General features: G+C 41.3%; 1 protein-coding gene and 1 long non-coding RNA gene across 2 annotated transcripts in view; one reads left to right on the forward strand and one right to left on the reverse strand.

Moving 5' to 3' along the window:
* The window catches only part of LOC127054462 (pulmonary surfactant-associated protein D-like), a 216,345-nt gene that overhangs the window by 46,441 nt on the left and 145,826 nt on the right, over positions 1–24,078 (forward strand). The gene's annotated exons all lie outside the window — the stretch shown is intronic.
* Positions 1,483–22,614, reverse strand: LOC127054471 (uncharacterized). Its single transcript, XR_007775258.1, has 3 exons — positions 22,540–22,614; positions 18,561–18,632; positions 1,483–1,547 (listed from the first exon to the last, which is right to left on the reverse strand). It is a non-coding gene; the product is annotated as an uncharacterized LOC127054471 (long non-coding RNA).

Genomic DNA, 24,078 nt, shown 5'->3' on the forward strand with positions numbered 1-24,078 from the left:
ATCACAAGGGACGTTTCTCCACCATCAATGTGGGATGGCAGGGAAAAGTACGTGATGCTGGTATCTTTAGGAACTCTGGTCTGCGTGAATGGCTGCAGCAAGAGACTTACTTTCCAGACCAGAAAATAACTGTTGGGGATGTTGAAATGCCTATAGTTATCCTTTGGGACCCAGCCTACCCCTTAATGCCATGGCTCATGCAGCCATACACAGGCATCCAGGACAGCATTCAGGAACTGTTCAACTATAGGCTGAGCAAGTGCAGAATGGTGGTAGAATGTGCCTTTGAACGTTTAAAAGCAAGCTGGCACAATTTACTGACTGTTAGACCTCAGTGAAACCAATATTCCCATCGTTATTACTGCTTGCTGTGTGCTCCACAATATCTGTGAGAGTAAGAGGGAGACATTTATGGTGGGGTGGGAGGTTGAGGCAAATCACCTGGCTGCTGATTACATGCAGCCCGATACCAAGGTAGTTAGAAGAGTACAGCAGAGCATGCTGTGCATCAGAGAAGCTTTGAAAACCAATTCCATGACTGGTCAGGCTACGGTGTGAAAGTTCTGTTTCTTTATCCTTAATAAAAACCTGTCCCCTTGGTTCACTCTGCTTCCCTGTAAGCCAGCCACCCTCCCCTTTCCCCTTAGATCACCTGTTGCAGAGGCAATAAAGTCATTATTGTTTCAGATTCATGCATTCTTTATTACTTCATCACACAAATGGGGGGATAACTGCCAAGGTAGCCCAGGAGGGGTGGAGGAGGAAGGAAGCACCAGGTGGAGTGGTGAAGTATCAGGGCCAGCTCCAGGCACCAGCTCAGCTTGGGGCAGCCAATGGAGAGGGGCGGCACGTCTGACTCTTTGGTGGCAGTGGGTCCCTCACTCGCTCTCAGAGTGAAGGACCTGCTGCAGAATTGCTGCTGAATAATGAAGCAGTGGCGGTAGTGCTGCAGATCGTGATTTTTTTTTTAGTTTTATTTTTTGGCGCTGCTTGGGGTGGCAAAAACCCTCGAGCCGGCCCTATGAAGGAGGGAAGGACTTGGTCACCCTAAACTTCTAAATTTATTGAATGCCAGCCTTTTGTTGCTTGGGCAGTCCTCTGGGGTGGAGTGGCTGGGTTCCTAGAGGGCCCCCCCCACACCGTGTTCTTGGGTGTCTGGGTGAGGAGGCTATGGAACTTGGAGAGGAGGATGGTTCATTACACAGGGGCTGCAGTGGTGGTCTGTGCTCCTGCTGCCTTTCCTGCACCTCAGCAATATGCCGGAGAATATCAATTTGATCTTCTAGTAGCCTCAGCATTGCATCCTGCCTCCTCTCATCACGCTGACGCCACCTATCATCTTAATCCCGCCACATGTCCTCGTGTTCATTTAGTGTTTTCCTGCACTCTGACAGTGTCTGCCTCCATGCATTCTGCTGGGCTTTTTCAGTGTGGGAGGACTGCATGAGCTCAGAGAATATTTCATTGCAAGTGCTTTTTTTTCCCCCTTCTAATCTTCTTTAACCTCTGGGATGCAAATGATACGGGGAGCGTTGAAACATTTGCAGCTGCAGGAGGAAAAAAAGGGAGAGTAGTAAGTATTTAAAAAGACACATTTTAGAGAACAATGGGTAGACTCTTTCTCAGTGAACCAAACTGTTAACATTACATGGTTTCAAACAGCAGCGCCCTCATTTCCCATACCAAGCACCCGTTGGGTTGGCCATTTAAAATGGCTTGGCCATTTAAAAGGAAAAGCTGTGGTTTTCAGGTTAATGTGTAGCACAAACCCAACTACCCCCCCCCAACACACACCCTGTTCTCTGGGATGATCGCTTCACCCCTCCCCCCCACCGTGTGGCTAACAGTGGGGATGATTTCTGTTCAGCCACAGGCAAACAGCCCAGCAGGAACGGCCACCTCTGAATGTCCCCTTAATAAAATTCCCCTATTTCAACCAGGTGACCATGAATGATATCACTATCCTGAGGATAACACAGAGAGATAAAGAACGGATGTTGCTTGAATGCCAGCAAACACTGGGACCATATGCTGCCATGCTTTGTTATGCAGTGATTTCAGACTACGTGCTACTGGGCTAGCGTAACAAAGTGTCCTACCATGGACGACAGAATAAGGCTGCCCTCCCCAGAAACCTTTTGCAAAGGCTTTAGGAGTACATCCAGGGGAGCTTGTTCCTGGAGGATTTACGTTCCATCCTCATACATGTTGTTAGACTCTTCCAGTAGCTGTAATGGCCATGAATGCATCCCAAGTCTTCAGGGAAAATTAATCATTAAACACGCTTGCTTTTAAATCTTGTACAATATTTACAAAGGTACACTCACCAGAGGTCCCTTCTCCACCTTTAAGGTCCATGAGCCCACCTTGGGGGGGGTTGGGAGGGTACTGGGTCCAGAATGATAAACAGTTCCTGGCTATTGGAGAAAACTTTCTCTCCACTTGCATCCTGTGCACTATCTTCAACATCGTCCTCATCATCATCTTCCTCATCCCCAAAATCTGCATCCCTGTTGCATGAGAATCCATTGATGGAGTCCACGCACAGGGGTGGGGTAGTTGTAGGGGCTACCCTAGAATGGCATGCAGCTTATCATAGAAGCGGCATGTCTGGGACTCTGACCTGGAGCAGCTGTTTGCCTCTCTGGTTCTTTGATAGGTTTACCTGAGCTCCTTAAGTTTCACCTGGCACTACTGCGGATCCCTGTTATAGCTTCTGCCTTTCATGCCCTTTGAGATTTTTTCAAATATTTGGGCATTTCATCTTTTGGAACAGAGATCTGATAGCATGGATTTCTCTCCCCAAACAGCGATCAGATCCAGTACCTCCTGTTCAGTCCATGCTGGAGCTCTTTTGCAATGCTGGGACTGCCTGGTCACCTGTGCCGATGAGCTCTGCATGGTCACCTGTGCTGATGAGCTCTCCACGCTGGCCAAACAGGAAATGAAATTCAAAAGTTTGTAGAGCTTTTCCTGTCTACCTAGCTAGTATATCTGAGATGAGAGTGATGTTCAGAGCGGTCACAATGGAGTACTATAGGATAGCTCCCGAAGGCCAATACCGTCAAATTGCGTCCACGCTACCCCAAATTCAACCCAGCAAGGTCGATTTCAGAGCTAATCTCCTTGTCTGGGAGGAGTACCGAAACTGATTTTAAGAGCCCTTTAAGTCGACAAAAATGGCTTTGTCGTGTGGACGGGTGCAGGGTTAAATCGATGTAATACTGCTAAATTCAACCTAAACTCATAGTGTAGACGAAGGCTGAGAAAATATTTCCCTTTCTTGCTTCCAAAGGGGCACTTAACATCAGTGCATATATTAAAAAAACATATTTTAAATATGGAAGAGCAACTTCAGATAAGCAAAACAGGGATCAACCTAATTAGAATATGCAAGTGGTTTTCTGATTGTAATGAATCCACAGTAATGATTGAAGATATTCTGTGCCATCACATCAGTGATTCTTTTCCTCCCCTTTCCTCACCTCATTTTCATTCTTTTCCTTTGCTCATAATCAAGTTCATGCACAGTACAGCTGGATTTGTTCATCGCTGTAATGACCATTTGTATCTATAAATTAAAACTTGCTTTTCAGTTGCTGCTGATGCATTTGCCCCTCAACTTGCACAGATAACTGGGTCATTCCCTTGTTCAGAACAGATTGGAAGTTTCTTTGATTTTTCTTTCATGTTTTCAAAGTCAGGAAATAATCTCATGCCTTTTTCAGGGACTGTCAGCTGCAGTTTTAAGAATATTATAGTTTGCAGAAACGCTAATTAGAGCTAATAATAACTTGAGTGTCCTGACTTGGCAAACATCTGTTGTATTTTGCTTCTGTCTATTTGGCTTACTTGGGAAACCATCGCCATCATATGAATCCATCCGTAAGGTTCAAACGTTGGGTGGGAGTTCATCTTAATTGATCCTTACATGTAGTACAGTGGCAGTGGAACTGGTGTATTGTAATTTACAATTGTTAGATAACGTATCTTAAAGAATTACAGATTCTGTGCAAGCCACTATGGGATTCTTCATATTGTGTATTTGCTAATGGTTTTTTGTCCAGTCTAGTTTTAAAAGTCCTATGCAAACAGACTCCATCACATTACTTGGGAGACTATTGCACAGCTTCATACAACTTACTGTTTGGAAGACTTGCCTGATACTGAGCCTCATTATCTGGTAACTCTTAGTTATATCCCCAAGTATCACATGAAGGCTATGATTTAGAAGGCACTTAAGCATTTAGTGTGGGTTTATGTACTTTGATGGACTCAGACCTAAGTAAGTTGTCTTTCTCTTCATAGTGTTAATATCCTTTAGATATTTGCGGGCTGTTAAATCTGCTCCTCCCACCCTAGTTTGTCAGTTAGCCATATTATGAATACTTAACTCTATAAATCTTCCCACATAAATCAATCCTTCAATCATCGTAGTCTGCTCTGCTGTTCTTTTCCTACCTTGCTCTAATTGGTCACTCTCGTAGCTAAGTGTTACCCAGCACTGAGCCCACTCTTCTTAGTGTGACCACCCCAGAAACTGTACAAAGGATGAGGGGGTTATAATCTCTGGGCTCCATGGTCATTCCACAACTGCACTAGCTTTTTCCCCTTTTATTTTACTGCCATAATATATTAGCATCTATTATTCCTTGTTCTTTCACTGTTACTACTTCTCAGGTTTCTCACACCCAGATAGTAGCCAGTCATGTGTTGAATTATAAAGGGGTCAGTAAACGCATGGACAAGAGTGATGCAGTAGATATAGTGTATTTAGATTTCCAGAAAGCCTTTGACAAGGTCCCTGGCCAAAGGCTGTTTAGCAAAGTAAACAGTCGTCAGATAAGAGGGAATGCCCTCTCATGGATCAGTAACTATTTAAGACAGGAAACAAAAAGGCGAGAATAAAAGGTCAATTTTCAGAATGGAGAGACCTAAATAGCAGTGTCCCCCAACGATCTGTACTTTGATCTGTGCTGTTCAATATATTCATAAATGATCTAGAGAAAGAGGTAAACAGTGAGGTGGCAAAGTTTACACATAATACAAAATTACTCAAGATAGTTAAGTCTGCAGCAGACTGCAAAGAGTTATAAAAGAGTTCTCCCAAAAATGAGTGACTGGGCAATAAAATGGCAGATGAAATTCAGTGGTGATAAATGCAAAGTAATGCACACTGGAAAACTTAATCCCAACTATATATACAAAATGATGGGGTCTATGTTAGCTATTCCTACTCAAGAAAGAGATCTTAGAGTCATTGTGTATAGTTCTCTAAAAACATTTGCTCAATGTGCAGTGGCAGTAAAAAAAAAAATGAACAGAATGTGTCGGACCCATTAGGAAAGGGATAGATAATAAGATAGTAAATATCATAATGTCACTATATAAAACATGGCACGCCCACACCTTGAACATTGTGTGTCCTTTTGGTTGCTCTATCTTAAAAATATATATACTAGAATTAGGAAAGGTACAAAGCAGGGCAACAAAAATTATTAGGGGTATGGAGCAACTTCCATATGAGGGGAGAGATTAAAAAGACAGACTGTTCAGCTTGGAAAAGAGATGATTAAGAGGGAATATGATAGAGGTCTATAAAATCATGACTGGTGTGTAGAAAGTGAATAAGGAAGTGTTATTTACCCCTTCACATAACATAAGAACCAAGGGTTACCCAATGAAATTAATAGGCAGCAGGCTTAAAACAACACAAGGAAGTACTTCACACAGCACACAGTCAACCTGTGGAACTCTTTGCCAGAGGATGTTGTGAAGATCAAGACTATAACAGGGTTCAAAAAAGAACTAGATAAATTCATGGAGGATAAGTCAAGATTAACCAAGATGGTCAGAGATGCAGCCCCATGCTCTGGGTGTCCATAAGCCTCTACCTGCCAGATGCTGGGACTGGATGACAGTGGATGGATCATTCAATAAGTGCCCTGTTCTGTTAATTCCTTCTGTGATGTTATCTGATTAAAATGACCATGTAGATCATTGTCGCTACCACTGTTGTATAATTGAAACAAATCTTATACAAAGTGTCAAGTAAGGTGTCTATGGAAAGGTTATGATTTGCTGAATATGACTATGCTATTTGTATGCATGTATCACTTTTGTTTTTGAAGTTATGAGTATTGGCTCTATACTTGGATTTCAAATGTTCGCTCCTGTAGTAACACCCACAAGGTATTTAGCCTGCACATCTTAAAGGGGCTATTCAAGTTAAATGGCTCATCAAGGAACACTTAACTCACAATGGACCATGGGAGAAACCTATCTACACTGGATGGACTTTCCTGTGACCGTTCTAACTAGAGTATGGACGATGGCTTCTACTATGACTAAGCAAAGCATCCATGGGCATGTGACTCCAAATACCATCTTGTTCTCTGTAATTTTCCACAGTGAGAATAATGGGTTACTCTTCACTTGGCAGGGGCTATAAAAGGCCCTGGAAACCTCTCCATTTTGCCTTTTTCCGGCTCAAACCTCTGGACTATGAACTTATACTAGTGAGAGCATTCTAACCAAGGGACTGAGGACCTCCCAATAATTTGGAAGCAACCAGAGACTTAACATCACTTCTATAAGCTTGATACAAAAACTTTGCATTTATTGTATGTATTTGATTCCTTTAGCCAATTTTAACTCACCTTTCTTTCTTTTATAAATAAACTTTTAGATATTTGATTCCAAAGGATTGGCAACAGTGTGATTATTGGATAAGATCTGAGTTATATTTTGACCTGAGTGTGTGGCTGGTCCTTTGGGAGCAGAAAATACCCTTTTGTTTCATTAAATTGGTTTTAAATAACCACTCATCATTAAATCTAGTGTCTGGGTGTTGGATCCAGCACTGCAATACCTCAGGAGGCTGCATTTCTGACTTCTAGTTAGCTAGTGGGTAAGATAGAAATTTACTTTTGTTGTTGGTTTGGTTTATCTGCCCTTTTCCCCAGCAGCTTGTCCCAAATTTGGTATTCTCAGTTGTGACCCACAATGATGCCTTCTAAAGCATCTGGCATTGGCCACTGTCAGAAGACAGGTTACTGAGCTAGATTGACCACTGTCTGATCCAGTATGGCCATTTTTATGTTCTTGTATTCTCTAAATGTGTTTACTTGTATTTTTCTAAACTGAAATTTGTCATTTTCTGCCCATTAATCTCTCTGCATTTCTTTATAATAATTCTCCATTGTAAATGATGTTCATAACTCCTCCCTATTTAGTACTGTCTGCAAATTTCATTAACACATTAGATCATTATTGAGATGTTTTTAAAAACCTTAAACCTTATTATAGTATCCCATGAGACACCTCCCCCAAAACTGGATACAAGGTAGTCAATTATTGAATCAGTTGCTACCAGAGAATAATAATACACTTGGCCATGTGCTGTTCAGAAAAATGTCTTTCACATAAAAGTAAATTATCACTGCTTCATCTGTGTGCCCCTTTCACACTGTTCCGTTCTTTAAAATGCTGAGCTCTGTACGTGTTCTGAGGAAGACATGGTAGGAGATAAACACTTTCCAGAATTAAAATTGGAAAGCCATCCTTAGGGGCTATTTATTTGGACACACAGAGCCAGAATTCTCTAGCAAGAAGAGATTGAATAACCTTTAAGCCTTCACTGTAGAATGCATTCTGTTTATTTTATTTTAATGAGAATAGTATCTGTAGCAGCTTAAAAAAAAACATATCCTTGGAGGAATTTGAGTAATCTTTATGTGGGGATATTGATTTTTGTAAATGGGAGTTTTTGCAGTAGCAATTTCAGTTTTTGAAGAGCACAGATTGTTGTTCAATCACTAATTTCATGGTTGACTTAAGGGTTTTAAAATTTTTATATCAAATATAACATTTAGAATGTGTTCTGTTTTCTTCCTTCTTTCCTCTCTCTCTTCCCTCTTGCCCTTACCTTACCTGTCTTTCACGAGGATCTCTGAACGAAGAATCTAACCCATTTTATCATTCACAGTGGTGGAGGAACGTTTGTCAGTTTGGGAGGAATAGACTTCTAAAATTCTTATCTGTGAGCCTTTTTTGTCTAGAAACAGCAAGAGAACAAGCTCTCTCAGAAAAAATTAATTACATCTCACTATTGGATGAAGGATCCTTTGAATTGGGGCCTATTGGTTAGAGGGGGTCTGGACAGAGCAGTGAGCCATTGAGAATCCAAGGACCAGTGTGTGTCCTCAGTTACTCCTTTGCAACTTCATTAAAGCCAGTTATGTTGTGCAGGTGTGAATGAGTAGAACATCTGGCACCAAGGGTCTGTCTGCAGCTAGGAGAGAAAGATGGAGTTTAGGTGAAGTGTAGGGGGTAACAGAGAGGAAGGATTTATCCAGAGCAATGAAAAAAGAAGGCATTGTCTGTTTAAGGAACAGTAGGTGGAAGACACAGAATCATATGGGGTAGCGGGACTGAAGGGAAGCTTCTATATAGGGTGCTGATTTATTTTGGTGGATCTGGTTTCCATTTGTTTGTTCTTATTCCAACTCTGTCAGCCTAATCAGACATGTTGTGAGAATAGCTTTTCTTGTGGTATTTTCACTTCAGCATGAAACTAACCAGGGTTAGGTGCACAAATATTGTTTGTTGTTTGTTTGTTTTTAAAGACATCTACCAAACTTTCTTCAACCTCAGAAATGAGTTTGGTTTGAATTGCTTCTTGAAGTGCCTGCGGCAGCTGTACCAGTGAATGAGAAAATGTGCAATAAGTGGTCCTTACATGATTTTACAAATGTTATTTTGAATGGCTGTAGGGGTCCTCGGTGCATTTCCTTTATTGGCCTGATAATTTTGGCTAGATTTCAGTGGCTGTTTTCCCTTCCAGTCGGTATAGCAAAGAGGAAAGTAAAATAGAAAATGAAAAAGAGGGGCTGGTCTCTTTTGGACTACGGTCTGCTCCCATGCAGGGTAGAGATCTACTAGCTGCTGCCCTCTTTCATTGTCTGTGTATGGTACGTCTGTGATAGGACTTTACTATTTCCTTGTTCTCACAGATGATCCTTGTGACACATTTGCCTGAAATTTCAAATGCACAAAACTTTACTGCTTTTGTGAAAAGTGCAGGGGAATCTTTAAGAGTGTTCAGACCCTTGTTTTTTCTTCTTGTGACAAAATGAATGGATAACAAACAATACAATGCAGTTTGGTGTCCTGAGTGGGAGTACAACATATTGATGTGGGTTGGTTGGGACTTGTGCTTACTCCCCTAGAAGAAACTGTATGTCTGTTGTGGTAACTAACTTGGTGTGGTCTCAAGTGCCCTCCGCTGGCTGATCTATGAGGTGGGACAAATAGAAGCATTGATAAAGGCTGGTTGCTTGCTCTTCCAACTATATGTCAGATGCTAAGTATTCCAGGGATAATTATTGGAATAGTGAGGAGAAATGATAGGAATAAAGAGGGAGTGGCAGATTCCTCTCCTTACAGGCATCAGGGCTGTGACATACTTCAAGTCATTGCCTTGTGGGAAATTGAGAGCTAATTGGAGGTGCCCTTTCTTAGGACAGCAAGTGACTTCCAACAACAGCTGGTGACCTATAGTTCTCCCTACTCCAAATCTCCTCCCCCATTTACACTATGGCTCAGGTGATGAAATGAATTAGGTGTGAGAAAATCCACAGGACAAGCCACACGGAGAATGACTGCCTCCCATTCAGACACATGGTATCACAGTGAGGAAGCTGGCATAATCATGTGAATCACCACAGATCCCAGGTGGGGAAACAGATGATGGAAACGATCCAGGAACAAAGGCAGCTTGTGAACAAGTGCTTCCAAATGTTGGTGGGTCACTAAAGACACAAACTGAGAACAACAGGATCATTTTTATCACAAATCTCTTTACAACAGCGAAAACAGACAACTTAATTGATTTAGACTCTTACTTACAGTAATTGATTGTACTGAGAGATGTGCTGACCCACAGAAACATTAAGAGCTGTTACAATTCATGAGTGAATGTGTAATACATAGGGGTATACATCCAGATATAAAATAGCTTTGAATAGCCTACCACCATTACTCTTGGCAACCAAAACTGCAGATGATAAACATAATAGATTGCAAGCTAACATCCTGTTGTTTTGGTAGGGAATTTTGCTCCACAAATAAATAAATCAATATGACAAATAAGATATTGGGGTTGATGGGAAATCCAGAAAAAAAGCAACCCTCAGGAGCCTTTTATGAGCAAAGAGCAGGATGACTGATTATTCTCTCCCCTCACAGACACTTTTGTTGTCCCCCCTCCTATTTTCAATATTTTGCATTCCCCTCAGCACCACCAGATGGCATTTGTCATTCAGGGTCACACACCACAACATTGCAAGGTCACCTACAACAAAGAGCAGGTGTTCAGCCAATGATTGAACAGCTTGTGCTGCTAGTACTGGATCACTTCAATTCTCAGATTTTCCCCTTCCCTGGGGCAGCCATTTAGAGTAACAGCACTCTTGCCAGGTGCACAAAAAGCTCTACAACAAAAATGGCTGCTAATTACTGTGGTTATGGTTCTTAATCTGAGGGCCTGAGAGGGAATTGTGCTCTACAAGAGCAGTAACTCTTAAGTAACCTGATGTATTGTACACTGCTCTGCTATTTACAACCCTTAACTCAATAGCAGTTAAAGGGATGTACTCAAGCGCACTAACATTTCCGCTTTGCAAAAGAACTGTTTTAACAAACCTAATGAAATTAAACATTTCAAAACAAAATATGATGATTTTTAATGTAAATATTCCCTGAAGTTTTGGGAGGCTGAACACAGCAGTCTTGTACTAGTGCATGTGAACCAAAAACTGAAACTAGAAGCAGAAAGTGAAACCCATTTTAGTCGCTGTTCTGTCCCAGATGTGTGAAATGCAAAAAGTTAGCATCAAATTAGTTTTTAAGTGGTTTAAGTACAGTAATCAAAATTGAAATTGGCAAAGTAAAGAATTTGGGATCCTTCTGACTTATATTGAGTAGGACTCTAAGTGTACAGTGAAGTTAGCCGCCTAGTAATAAAACAAATATGTGGAAATATTAGTGTATAAGAAGCATGACATCCATTCATTCCTATTTAAGGGCTCATCCTATTCCATTATTCACACACATGCCCCTGGGACTTCATAAAATATTAGTTATAACTGAAGCAGATGGCATTCCCAACTTGCTCCAAGCAGTATATAGTCCCTGAACATAGTCCAAACTTGCAGTATTCCTAGAGTTTTCCTTGTTTGTAGACTTAAATAACAAACAGACTTCTGCCTAAGCTCATTCCTAAGCTTTGTTGTTTCTAAGGTTGTTGCCTGAAAAATTCCCTCTGGCTCTGCCCATGTTTCCTCAGCAGAAGAGTTGTAACCTTCCACAGGATTCTAGAACTAGGCAGCCTGCTGCATTCACAGGTGTCAAAAGTCTGTCATTTGTTCTGGAAATGCATTATTTGTTACATGTTATGTAGCCTGTCTTCCAGTAAGGAGCAGGAACGGTATCACATGACCAATCACCATAAATAGCAGATCATCAAAATGAACAACTCCAGAACAATCAATTGTTGGAAGATCTTTCCTCTAAAGTATTCAGTGAATAGCTATAAACATACCAAATATATTAGCATCCAGCAGAACTGGTTCATCAAAGATTTACTAATCAGACTTCCCCTCCAGGCTTGCTGTGTTTTCAGTATGACAGTTGACCAGCTCTAATCAGGGGTGGCTCTAGGTATTTTGCCACCCCAAGCATGGCAGGCAGGCTGCCTTTGGCGGCTTGCCTGCGGGAGGTCCGCTGAAGCCGCGGGACCAGCGGACGGTCCGCAGGCATACCGCCGAAGGCAACCTGCCTGCCGCCCTCGCGGCGACTGGCAGAGTGCCCCCCATGGCTTGCCACCCCAAGCACTCGTTTGGTGTACTAGTGCCTGGAGCCACCCCTGGCTCTAATGTTCAAGTAAATACATATTTTTATTAATGGCTATGGGGAAATTGGAAACATCTAGAGAGCTGAAGCGAAGCTCAACCCTTATGGTGCTTCAGTACTCCACAGCACCAAAGCCCGAAGGGCCAGCCTATGCTAAAGCAGTGTACACACTTTTTCTATATCAAAAAAAAGGTTTTTTATATCTACGTAGTTAATCCACCTCTCTGAGAGGCAGTGCTAGCTCGATGGAAGAATTCTGTCATCCTTAGCCATGTCTACATCACAGGATATGTCTGTCTACTACAGTGCTCAGAGTGCAAAATTTTTCGCAGCTCTGAGTGATGTAGCTAGGTCAATCTAATTTTTAAGTGTAGATCAGGCCTTAGAGGACACAACTGACCTTTGTTTAATTGGAATTCAGTAAACAGGGCTGCACTGTAAAGCCAGTGCTAGCTTTCAATTTTCATATGCAGTTAAATGTAAAGTCATCATCTAGCAGAAGAGGAGATTGCCCACTATGAACTCTGTGTGGGTATGCACCCATTCCACTTCTCCCTTGCTCTGTTTGGAGCTCTTCTGTCCTCTAACATTTATGGTAAGATTGGGAATTAATTATACAAGATTATATTCACTGACTAAACACCCAGCTCTTCACAGTAAGATAGCAGATATCTCTGAGAAGTGAAGTCTAGGAACTAGTACAACACTTCCCCGCCCCCTCTCCCCCTCAGACTAATTTTAGTTTTGTCTTTCTTTATCCATACACCATGCAAGAAGGAAAAAAAAAACACTTCTGTCATTGGCTTCATTTGCCTTTCAAAACTCCTCTGCACCTCCCCCTCCCCCATGTATTCTTCTGTGCTCTGGGAAAAGATCTGCACAAAGGCTTAAAAGGTATGATAACCACAAAAAAGTCATTTCTCCCCCCGCCCGATTCAGAAGTGTTTCCTTTTGTTCTGATAGCAGTTTCCCCCAAATCGCACCCATTTAAAAAGCTAATTACTGCTCTTCCCTGGCATGCATTAGCATTATGCTGTTGTCAGTCTGTCAGGTGCACTTAGTCAGGGTTTAATAGGCTCGCAGTGAGCTACAATTAAACATTGGAATTAACATTTAAAGAGTGTTTACAAGACCCTTTCTCTCCCTTTTTCAATAGCAGTCTTACTCTTTGCTTAAAGGTGCAGGATGTCTTTGATTGTGTAAACCAGGAGACCCTCCCCCCCCATAAAATTCCTTTATCTATTGTATATCGGCTGTAGTTCTGGAGTTCCCAATAAATGGTAGGACAGTATGTGTGGAGCCTTGTGTTCAGTACAGACATATTGACTAAAACTTCAAGAGAACAGTGATTGTGTGTGTGTGTGTGTGTATATTACTTGTATTACCCTAGGACTCCTGGGTGTGGAACAAACCCCCATTGTGCTAGGTGCTGTACAAACACGGAACAAAAAAGACAGTGCCTGTCCCAAGAAGCTTGCAGTCTAAGTATGAAAGAGAGGGATGGGCTGGTTCTGCAACAAGATGACCAGGCATGATGGGTTCAGTGCAGAAGGAGAGCAGAGGACTCCAGGGACAGGACCCAATCTGGTGCTGAAGGATGCAACGTAAATGAACAAACAACACATACATATGCCATATGGATATCTCAGTGCTTTCCTCTTTCACACAGAGGCTAGGAATGGAAAGAGGGAAAGGGACCTGAACTTTTGTAAAGATAAGAAAAATATTCAGTATCTTGGGTCATTTTAAAGGTCATTGGGAAGGATGAGAGTACACGTCCTCCCGATTCACTGATAGCTCTGCTTTCAAATGTGAACATGAATGTTGTTCTCTTGAGACCCAGGTGGACCCATTCCAGCTCCCTGGCTGATTTACAGTTACAGAGAACACACACATACCCCTTTAGAGTCCTGCTAGTACCACATATACCCCAATTTCTCTCTGAAGTCATCCCTCAGCCTCCCACTGGAGTAAAATTTGACTCCATCCTTGGAAATTCTTTTAGATGTTAGATAGCTATAGGTGAGTTTCTCCTCTTTTGCAGTCCACAGGAAGCCCTGCATCCATGGCTTTAGAAGAGGCAGATCCTCAGTTAGGGTAGATCAGTATATTTGTAGGTCACTTGGTGCTCTGGCTATGTCTACACTACAAACCTTACAGTGCACAGTTGTACCACTGCAGCTGTGCCACTGTAAAGTCTCCATGTAGCCACTCTATGCTGGCAGGAGAGAGCTCTCCCATCGGCATAATTAAACCACCTCCAATGAGCAGCAGTAGCAATGTTGGCAGGAGAGTGTCTCTCGCTGACATAGCGCTGTCCACACCAGCGCTTTTGTCGGTGAAATTTGTTGTTCAGGGCGGTGTTTTTTGCTGACAAAAGTGCTAGTGTAGACATAGCCTTAGCTCCATGTTAGTGTCATGCCAGCTATGTCAATGTACTTCAACTGAGGATATGGCCCCGTGTGTGGTGTTGCTTCTTGAACTGCTAGTCTTTCATTGTAAAGAAATCTTACCCTCTTAATATGAATACCTTTTCATTGTTTATCAAAGACCTCTTTATGTGAAAAGACTTTTCATTTGCTTTTCAGAGCACATCTTTGAATTTCCGCAGTTGACATGTTTATTGCTACATTGCACTTTGTCAGTAATTTGTTATGATTTTGCGTATCATCTTTACATAATGGCTTGTGAAACTATAATTTCATTAGCTAGGAAACTTTCAATAACCTGTACATCTCTGAACATCATAAAGACCCACCCCCATCTTACAGAAAAACGTTATTATTAGGCGCAAAGATATATCCTGGTACTTGTGGCGATGCTGTGATATGAGGGTGTGTGCTCTGGCATGGGACCCTACCACATGCTACAATTTTTGTGGTAGTTTGTGTGACAGAATAGACACCAGTCTACTAGAAACAGATAGAATCTACCAACCCATTTCACTAAGGCTACTGAAACAACCATTGGACAATCACAGTAGAGTTCATCATGCTTTTGTTAGTTTTGTCAGCACTGCACTTAGGAAGGAAAAAAAATCAAATGCACAAGTATAAAATGGGGAATAACTGGCTACATGATAGAAGTGCTGAAAGGGATCTGGGGATTTAGTGAATCACAAACTGAATGAGTCAACAATGCGGGCTTGTCTTCACTACTTGTGTATGTCAACCTAAGTTATGCTATTCTGGAATCCACATAGCTTAGGTTGATTTACCCCAGTGTCTTCACTGCACTGCAACTACAGGCGATGCTCTCTGGTCAACCTTACTCTTCTTGGAGAGGTGGCGGTCTGGGGTCGACTGGAGAGCACTCTGCCATCAATTTAGTGGGTCTTCACTAGACCCACTAAATCGACCCCTGCTGCATTGATTGCAGCAGTGTCAATCTCCCTATAGTGAAGACCAGCTTTGATACAATTGCAAAAAAGGCTAATATTCCAGGGTATATTAACAGGAATGTCATATGTAAGACATAGGAGGTAGTGGTCCCACTCTACTTGGAATGATGGAGACCTCAGATGGAGTACTGTATCCAGTTCTGGGAGCCACACTTTAACGAAGATTGTTGACTGATTGGTAAAAGTCCAGAGGAGAGCAACAAAAAATGATAAAAGGTCAGAAAACCTGACCTATAAGGAAAGGTTTAAAAACACTAGACATATTTTAGTCTTGAGAAAAGACTGAGCAGGACCAGATATATTCAGGGCTGTCATAAAGAGGACAGAGATCAATTGTTCTCCATGTCCACTGAAGGTAGGACAAGAAGTAATGGGCTTAATCTGGAGTAAAGGAGATTTGGGTAAGAGATTAGGGAAAACTTTCTAACTATATGGGTAGTTAAGCTCTAGAATAGTCTTCCCAGGGAGGTTTTTAAGAACAGGTAGGACAAACACCTGTCAGAGATGGTCTATGATCCTGACTCACAGGTGCAGGACTCAACGTGATGACCTCTTGAGGTCCCTTTCATCCATCTATGATTCTATGAACTGAAACAGAGGATAAAGAAAAATAACCTTAGTGTATTTCTTCCATCTTGGAGAAGGGGGCAAAACAATGACATTCAAAGCCTTCAAAAGCACATCCTACTCTACCTAAAAGATCTGACTTCTGTTTGTTGTGAAGAACACAAAAATTAAAGCATTAGTAAGCGTTACTTTTTCATAAATGGTTAAACTTTAAACATTAAGGCCTCAATTCAGCAAGGTACTTACTAGAACTCAGTGGCATGCTGTGATAGCTCTATTAAGACATGCAACAACTCACTTGCATGCCTTAGGTGATCCAAAATGGCATCCTCTGTGCAGCTTGACCTCACAGATAGGGTGTGTGCAAAGTCACACTGTACAAAATGGCATCCTCCATGGGCAATGGACAGAATTGTCCCACAGGCCAGATCTCTCCCTTGGGCCATCAATTGAAAAATGCATAGCTAGTAGGGCATGAAATGCGTGCCTTGTATACATAGATGGCATACCACTGGGTGAACTTTTTTCATTTGAAATTTTTTTGATGAAAATACCTTTGATATTTCCTCAAGAAAGGTCAATTTTCAGCAAAAATTTGTTGGTTTTGATCAGTTGGGTGAAAATTTTCAATAGTTGGTTGAAACAAAAAACCTGAACAAAAAAAATCTAAAAGATCTTTTTTTTTTCAATGAAAAGTCCCCAAAAATTGTAGAAAAGTTTGGTCAAAAACAAAAGTTTCAGTTTTTCATTGAAGAAAAAAAAATCCTCACCCACTCTCGTACTTAAACATGTGCCTAGCTTTAAGTATGTAGACAGTGAATGGGATTACTCACATGTTTGAAGTCAGGTGTGACCTTCAATTTTTGCTGAAATGGGGCCTTATAGAAAAAAAACCTTTAGGCAAAGTGAATAAATAAGATAAAGAAAAGAGATGACCCAAACTTGAGATAACCCTAGGCTAAGCCCCTTTTTAATGATGGGGGGAAAAATAGTTGTCAAATTTATTTATTTATTTATTTATTTATTGCTTCTGTAACAGCATTTCTCTGCACTTTGTGTTTTCAGCTGAGGGAAATATATCCAGGAATATATGCTGGAATTTCATCAGCATACCAGCTCTATGCAGTAAAGATTATTATGACAGAAATGTTATTAACTTTTTGCTGTGTGCTCCCACCACATTATGGAATCTCTATCTGAAGGGTTGTCTGGAGGAACCCACTATCTGCAGCAGCCTATGCAATGCATCTTCAGTGACCACATTGCCATGGGAAGGAGGAGACAGGCATGGAACCCTTGGTCTTCAGATATACTGCCTTCACATCCTATGGATCCCCTAAATTTTGGCTGCCAGAGCTCTCAGGCCAAAATTTTCAAAAGTGACCAGTGAATTTGGTTGCGTTTATAGCTGTGCACAATCTTAGATCTTAAAGGAGTGTGATTTTCAGAAAATGTTGAGCTCCCACCTTCTAAAATCAGGCCTCTTTAAATCTTGAACATCTTGGCAACCAAAGACTTTCCCTTTAAGCTTTTTCCCCCCACCCCTCCCATAGAGCAATGTAAAGGAAACTCTGAAATGGTAGCTCTGTGGAGTTTTTCTGCACCTCTGGCCACCCTTTGCAAGAGCAGAATGTCTGGTCTGCAGTTCCCACTAACCTGAACTGGATTAAAATTGATAACCTAGAGGCGTGTAGGCTCAACATCTCATGTGGCTGGCATTTTAAGCCTGCAGCCCAGGGACAGTTTATTTTTGGGATGGTTTAAATGGCAATACTAACCTCTGTGTTCATTTCAAACTAATAGCTAGTGCTATCTGTAGCAGAGTTGTTTAAAATGAAGAACGGTTAATTGAGTTGAGAGTTCCTGTATGATTACTTTCCCCGAGGATGGTTACTCATGGTCTTCCATCGGGATTCCCCAGCCAACACCAGCCCCTAGAGCACACAAATCCTTTTACAGACAACACTGCCATAATGGTCTAAAACAGTGTTTCCCAAACTTGGGATGCCGCTTGTGTAAGGAAAGCCCCTGGTGGGCAGGTGTAGTGTATTAAACTGCTCCATGTAGTCAGTAGCACATTCCTACAGACAACGCTTTAATACGCTACATCTGGCCGGTTTGTTTACCTGCCGCATCTGCAGGTTTGGCTGATCGGGGCTCCCACTGACCACGGTTCGCTGCTCCAGGGCAATGAGAGCTGCTGGAAGCAGCGTGGGCCAAGGGAACATACTGGCCACTGCTTCCTGCAGCCCCCATTGGCCTGGAGCAGTGAACTGTGGCCAGTGAGAGCCGCGATCAGCCGAACCTGCAGACCGGGCAGGTAAACTGGCCTGGCCCGCCAAGGGCTTTTCCTGCACAAATGACATCCCAGGTCTGGGAAACTCTGGTCTAAAACATTGTATTGTGCTATCATGCTACTACCTTGGTTTGGAGCCCTTAGTATGGAGTATTGTAACATTGCCGTGGGGGAAGCCTCACAACCCCCTTTTTGAGGGGCTCTGGGCATTTTTGCTGTAGCACATGAGCCATATGGATGTCACCGCGAATGCTAGTTGTCTGTAGTTGAGCCAGCTCCACACTGACCTGCCAATGTGAGGATGGATAAGTTAATACATTAAAAGATGGGGTGATTAACAGCAGGAAGTATCTGTGTCAGCAAGTTGGGGTTATATCATCTTACCTTCTTGGCACTCTTTGCCTAAGTGGAGTATCAGTTTTGTCACTGAGGAGTTCCATTAATGTAAAGAGTAGCCTGCATACCAAGAAAGAAGTCAGTAACCATTCTGATTTCTCTATAGTCTTTCTATTATTCCCTCTGTAGCACAAACATTAACCTGCACTAATGTGATACTGATGGAGATACAAAGCCCAGGACATACTAATAATATAGTAATGCACTTTCTGGTCAGTAGTCCACGGTTGCAGTAGCTGAAACCTGGGAAATGGTGCAGATGAAGTCATGGTACTAATGAAGTCAGGCATGGTATAATGGATGTGTCACTAGCTGTTCTGTTTGCAGAATCCACAACCAGCACATCTTTCTGTTTCTCTTTCTCTGTCTTCCAAAATGGAACATTTAAACAGAATCATTTTGTTCAACAGGGTAGTACATGTAGAAGTTGGAATTGCTACTGTATGCTGTCAAGAAGTAAATGGGGCTTCTTATCAGCGTAACATGTTACTCTGGGCAGAGTTCTCTGGTAAATGTTTTAGCAGGAAAACCAGTTCATTATATTTATGAGAAATCTAAATCAGTTTTATAACATTCAGACTTTTTTATCCTTAATAAAACTTCCACCCTGATCCACTGGCTGTGTTTCATGGGTTTGAGATGTATGGGAGTTAATAAAAAGGCTATCAAATTGAATTCAAAATGGCACAATAGATTTGATTTATTACAATGTAACAACATGAATTCCTTTGTGATATGAAATTTCCTGCCCTGAAGAAGGTCATAATTTAATTATCATGCCCTTATTCATATTCCCTATAATTAAATAACATCCCTTCAACTGCAAATTGAACATCTCAAGCACCAAATGTTCATTGCTTTGTCTGTCGTCTTGAGCGCAGTAGAAAATTGTTAAAATCCAATCCAATTTGGCCTTGTCAGTCCATTGAACGTTATGACAACAGGCACATAAGTCTGCAAGAAAATATTGCTTTAGAATAATATAGAATTGTCTAGTTTATCAACCTAACAGTTTGCATCGCTGCAGCTCATTGCATCACATTAGTGGTTTGGTAAAAATTAGGGGTAAAAATCTTGCCTCCCACTTGGGAAGCCCAAGTTTGAGTCCTGGCCTGTGCAGAGTTGAGTTTGGAGGTCAGACTAGATGATCACAACCCTTCTGGCCTTCTAATATATGAAGTACACATATTTTATACACATATGTACCCTGCCTGTGGAGATTATAACCATTAATAAATTTCAGGGCCATTTGATAAACGTATCATGAAATCTTTGTCCTCTTCACCTTCCCTTTGCCCACTAGTCAATCTCTCAAGAATCATTCTAACATTTCAGATCTTTAAGCAGCTACAAACAGCTGCCATTAAAAACAAAACCAAACAGCAAGCAAGCAAACAAACGAAAAACAGCCTTCCAGAAACACATTTACCCCTCCTTCTGTCAATAGGATGGAATTTTCAAAAAAATAGTTCCAATTTAAAAAAAAATCCTCTAGAATGTTTGTAAAATTGTTTTTCTGAAACGTACGTGGCATACATAGAATAGTAGGCGACTGGAGTGGTAATAAAGGTTTGACTGGCATTTATTTGGGAAACTTGAGTAATGCAGCCATCTTAAACACATGCTGATAAAATATTTATACTACACTTTTATGCAGTGTGTGTAATTCTGATGCACCAATCTGTGTGACTTGTCTGCATGATAAATAAGGTTTGTTTCAACCACCCTTTTAATGTGAGAAAGAGATGATGTACAGATCTGGGGCCTTACCATTCCATGTAGCCTGTAGACAGTGTGTGTCTATTGCAGAACAGGTGGAATTTTAGGGCTCTGGGACTGTACAAAAGGCACCATCTTACTCTTATTCTTAGAACACTAGACTGGGACTCAGTAGACTTGGGTTCCATTCCTGACTTTGCCGCCGGCCTGCTGGGTGACCTTGAGCAAATCATTTCCCTGCTCTGTGCCTCAGTTTCCCCATCTATAAAACCATGATAATGATACCACCCTGCTTTGTAAAGCGTTTTGAGATATATGGATGAAAAGTGCTATATAAGGACTAGATATTATATTCAGCAGACTTAGATCTGTTAGCTTCAATAAAAGTAAATTGATTTTTTTTCTATTGTCTGTCCCACAGAACCAACACAGCTCTGAGTAAAATGAACTGGATTCTTTTCTGGTTCAAATGTTATCAGCAGAATTGTTAACTACATTCCAGTTGCAGGGCCACCTATGCAACTCCATTGTCTTCAAACTATGTACTTTGTTACTCCTGAGCAATTCACCACCGAAGGCAATAGAATTTCACGAGTATCAGGGCATGTAACTTAAGGACAATGGGGTTGCACAATGAGATATAACTGAGGTAAGCAACTTCCTTGCAGAATCTTTATTCCTGGTGATGATGCATGAGCCCAACAGAATCTAGCTTGACTTTTACCTCCTTCACGGTGTATGCAGGACTGGCAGTTAAGGAATAAAATCCATCTTTTTACTAGGAAACTGAGAAAATGTAATATGGAGATTGCAGGTGCACAAGAAGTGTGGAATTGCACAATGCTGTTTTTTCAGGATTTGAACTACACTTTAAAGTGACAGTAATTTTTGTTCAGTGGTTCAGAACCCTCTGATTAGTCTAAATATGCTGTATTCAAAAGTCTGTTCCCCTCTGGAATATTATGGTCCTGCAAGAAATATTCTGTTCTATGTTGGACCAACTCCCTCATGTCAGAGTTAGATTCCCCCACCCACCATGAAATCCATCGCCTTTGGGACCTATGGAGTGAAAGGTATTAATATGATTCCTGTTCTAACTGCTGCATCTAGCAGTCTTTCAAACTAAAGAGAGATTTCTGAAATTCAATCACCCAGTAGTGTTGAAATCAAGATATTACCATGGTCCCCAACTGGTATTTGAATATTTTAACTCTAAATATCCAATCTTCATCATGCTATGATTTGATGGGAAAATATAACTATTCATTTCTAATCCATTTATTTCAACTTGCCCAAGTCATGAGCTGGTCCAAGTCCACATTTTGTTTTTTTATCCCTTCTAACTATTCAGTGGCTCTCCCTTTAGTGCCTTTATTTTACTTGCAGAATCATTGAGAAAGGTAGAGAAAGCATCTCAATGTCATATCACTCAGTGCTGCTCCAGCAAGCCACACTGTGGAAACAGAGGCAGCAGAGTTTGATTGCAGATTTCATCTTAGAAATAGCGCTCCATAGTATTCCTTAAGGGAAGCCTCATTCCAGTGCCTTTTCTATCCATATTCTCACAGACCTCTGGGCGTCGAGGCCACTCATTACCATAATAAAACCCTTTATAGAACTGACCTGGGCTCGATTCAGCTCCAGCAAAGTCAAATGAGAGTCTCATGTTGGTTGTAGTGGGCTTTGGGTCAGGCCCTAATTTGGGATGTTCTCATCTGTTTACGTAATGCTGACAGACCCCAGTAGTCAGCGGGCGGGATTGAACCTAGGGTCTCTGGAGTTTAGTACATGAGCCTCTACCGCATGAGCTAAAAGCTACCTAGCTGTTAGCTAAGGCTGTAGAGCAGACTCATTTTCTCTCTCTAAGTGGGCCTGATGCCACTAAATGGGACAGAACACCATACCGAAGAGGTGTGTGGGTGACACTTATTTTTGCTCCACTTCAAGGCCCACATTTACTCTCCTCCTCCAACTCTTCTTCACTTAGATGCTCTCTTCCATTATGTCTTCTTCCCAAGCCCATGTTTGCCTTCTTTCCCACTTCCTGCTAGGCTTGGAACTACCTGCCAATTTCAACCACGTCTTTTCCCTCCGATCTTAAAATCCTTTCTCAAATTACACTGTTTTTAAAGAAGACTTACAAACTGTAACCCTGTTGTACATTAAAATACATCCTGCTTTTGTTAGCCTTCCACCTGGCTACAAGAACATATTGTCCCGTCTCATCACTGCTTTTCTTACCACTCACCCTATCGTCAGTGATTCCTTTGGGGCTTCCTTCAGGTAGCTGCCCATATGCATGAGCTGTCTCCTAGTCTTTGCAGTTGCACAGATGATCTCTTCTCGCATTTAACATCAGATGACTTCTGTGTCAACTATGGTAATTGTTTCCATGGAGGAAATAAATGTTAGGAAAGTATTCGTATATTTTCATCTCTCTTTGGGGTGATCAAGCTTTTGACAGTTTTGGAAAAAGAAAACCACACTGATTTTTGCTCTTCGTTTGGTTTTTTTTCTCTCCCACTTCCATCTGTTTTGTTTTCTTCAACTGGTAACGAGGTGCAGCGCCAACCTCAAAGTATTGCCAACCTCAGATAGTTCAAAAATAAATAAATAAATTGACCCTTCCCCCCCAAAATCATGAAATTTCAAATACATGCATAAAATGTGGTTTCTTTTCATTTCTTTCTGGTTTCTAAGCCTTTAGGATCCACATGGGTCACATTTGCAAGCTTTTCTCCACAACCGGGAGGACTCAAAGCATGTGTGTGTTTGAGGGAGGAGGGTTGTTATGAAAGCTGAGATTCTTGAGTAACTTGTTTTCAGAAGCTGGGTGTTTAAGTAAAATGCCAACTATCGTAAGACTTACGATAGTTGACAATGCTGCTCCTGATAGTTAGCCATATCTCTGCAGCCTACCAATTAGTGCTTAACATAGCATGGAGCAAAGTTTGGGAACCTTATGCTTAGGACATCCAATAAGGGAAAAGAAATAATACTATATGGTTTATATGATGTATCATAGGGTACAAACATCAAAAATTCCAAATGATTCTAATCTAATCTGATCCTTTTGATGATCATCATCCTGCACTGTAGGCTGGAATCTGTTTGCACAAAGAGCTTGTCAAATGTTGCAAATAACAAACACGTTCGTTAAAATAAGTTAATAAAACAAAACAAAACACTCCCCCCCCCCACCAAGCCACCTATGGACAATTTGCAATCAGAAAAGGGGTTACTTTCTTTACAAACTATTAATTTGACCAGCTCTGTGCTGCAGCAATGATATCTGACAGTGGAACTAAGGAGGAGATGTACATTGTGCATGTAAAATGCCAAGTATACTATTACCAAATTCACAAATCATTCTGCTCTAAACTGCCTTTATTTGACTTTGTTTTGTTCCATTATCTGGATATATGAGAACAAAGCAAATTCTGTCAAAGTATATAAACAATTACTAGGCTTGCAGTGTACGGTAATCTGGTGATATGTTTTCTACTTGATGGATTTCTAAGGCAATAAGCAGATGCATACTGATGAATCCTGGTTGATGATGATGGCATTTTTAGTACAGTGCATGTATACATATATTCTGCAAGAATACTCAGGCAAGTTGACTTATTTTTATGCTGTCAAATGTTGCAATAAAGCATGTGCCCATTTGGGGTTTGGTTTTGGGGGTGGTGGTGGTGGTGTTGTGGTTCTTGGTCTTCTGCCATCCAGCTGTGTGGGTTTTTAAGCTCTTTATAGTTCCAATCAATCAAGTTACAGCAAATTGGAT

This window comes from Gopherus flavomarginatus, chromosome 6 (genome assembly GCF_025201925.1).
Source record: "Gopherus flavomarginatus isolate rGopFla2 chromosome 6, rGopFla2.mat.asm, whole genome shotgun sequence".
In the NCBI taxonomy this organism is placed as follows: Eukaryota; Metazoa; Chordata; order Testudines; family Testudinidae; genus Gopherus; species Gopherus flavomarginatus.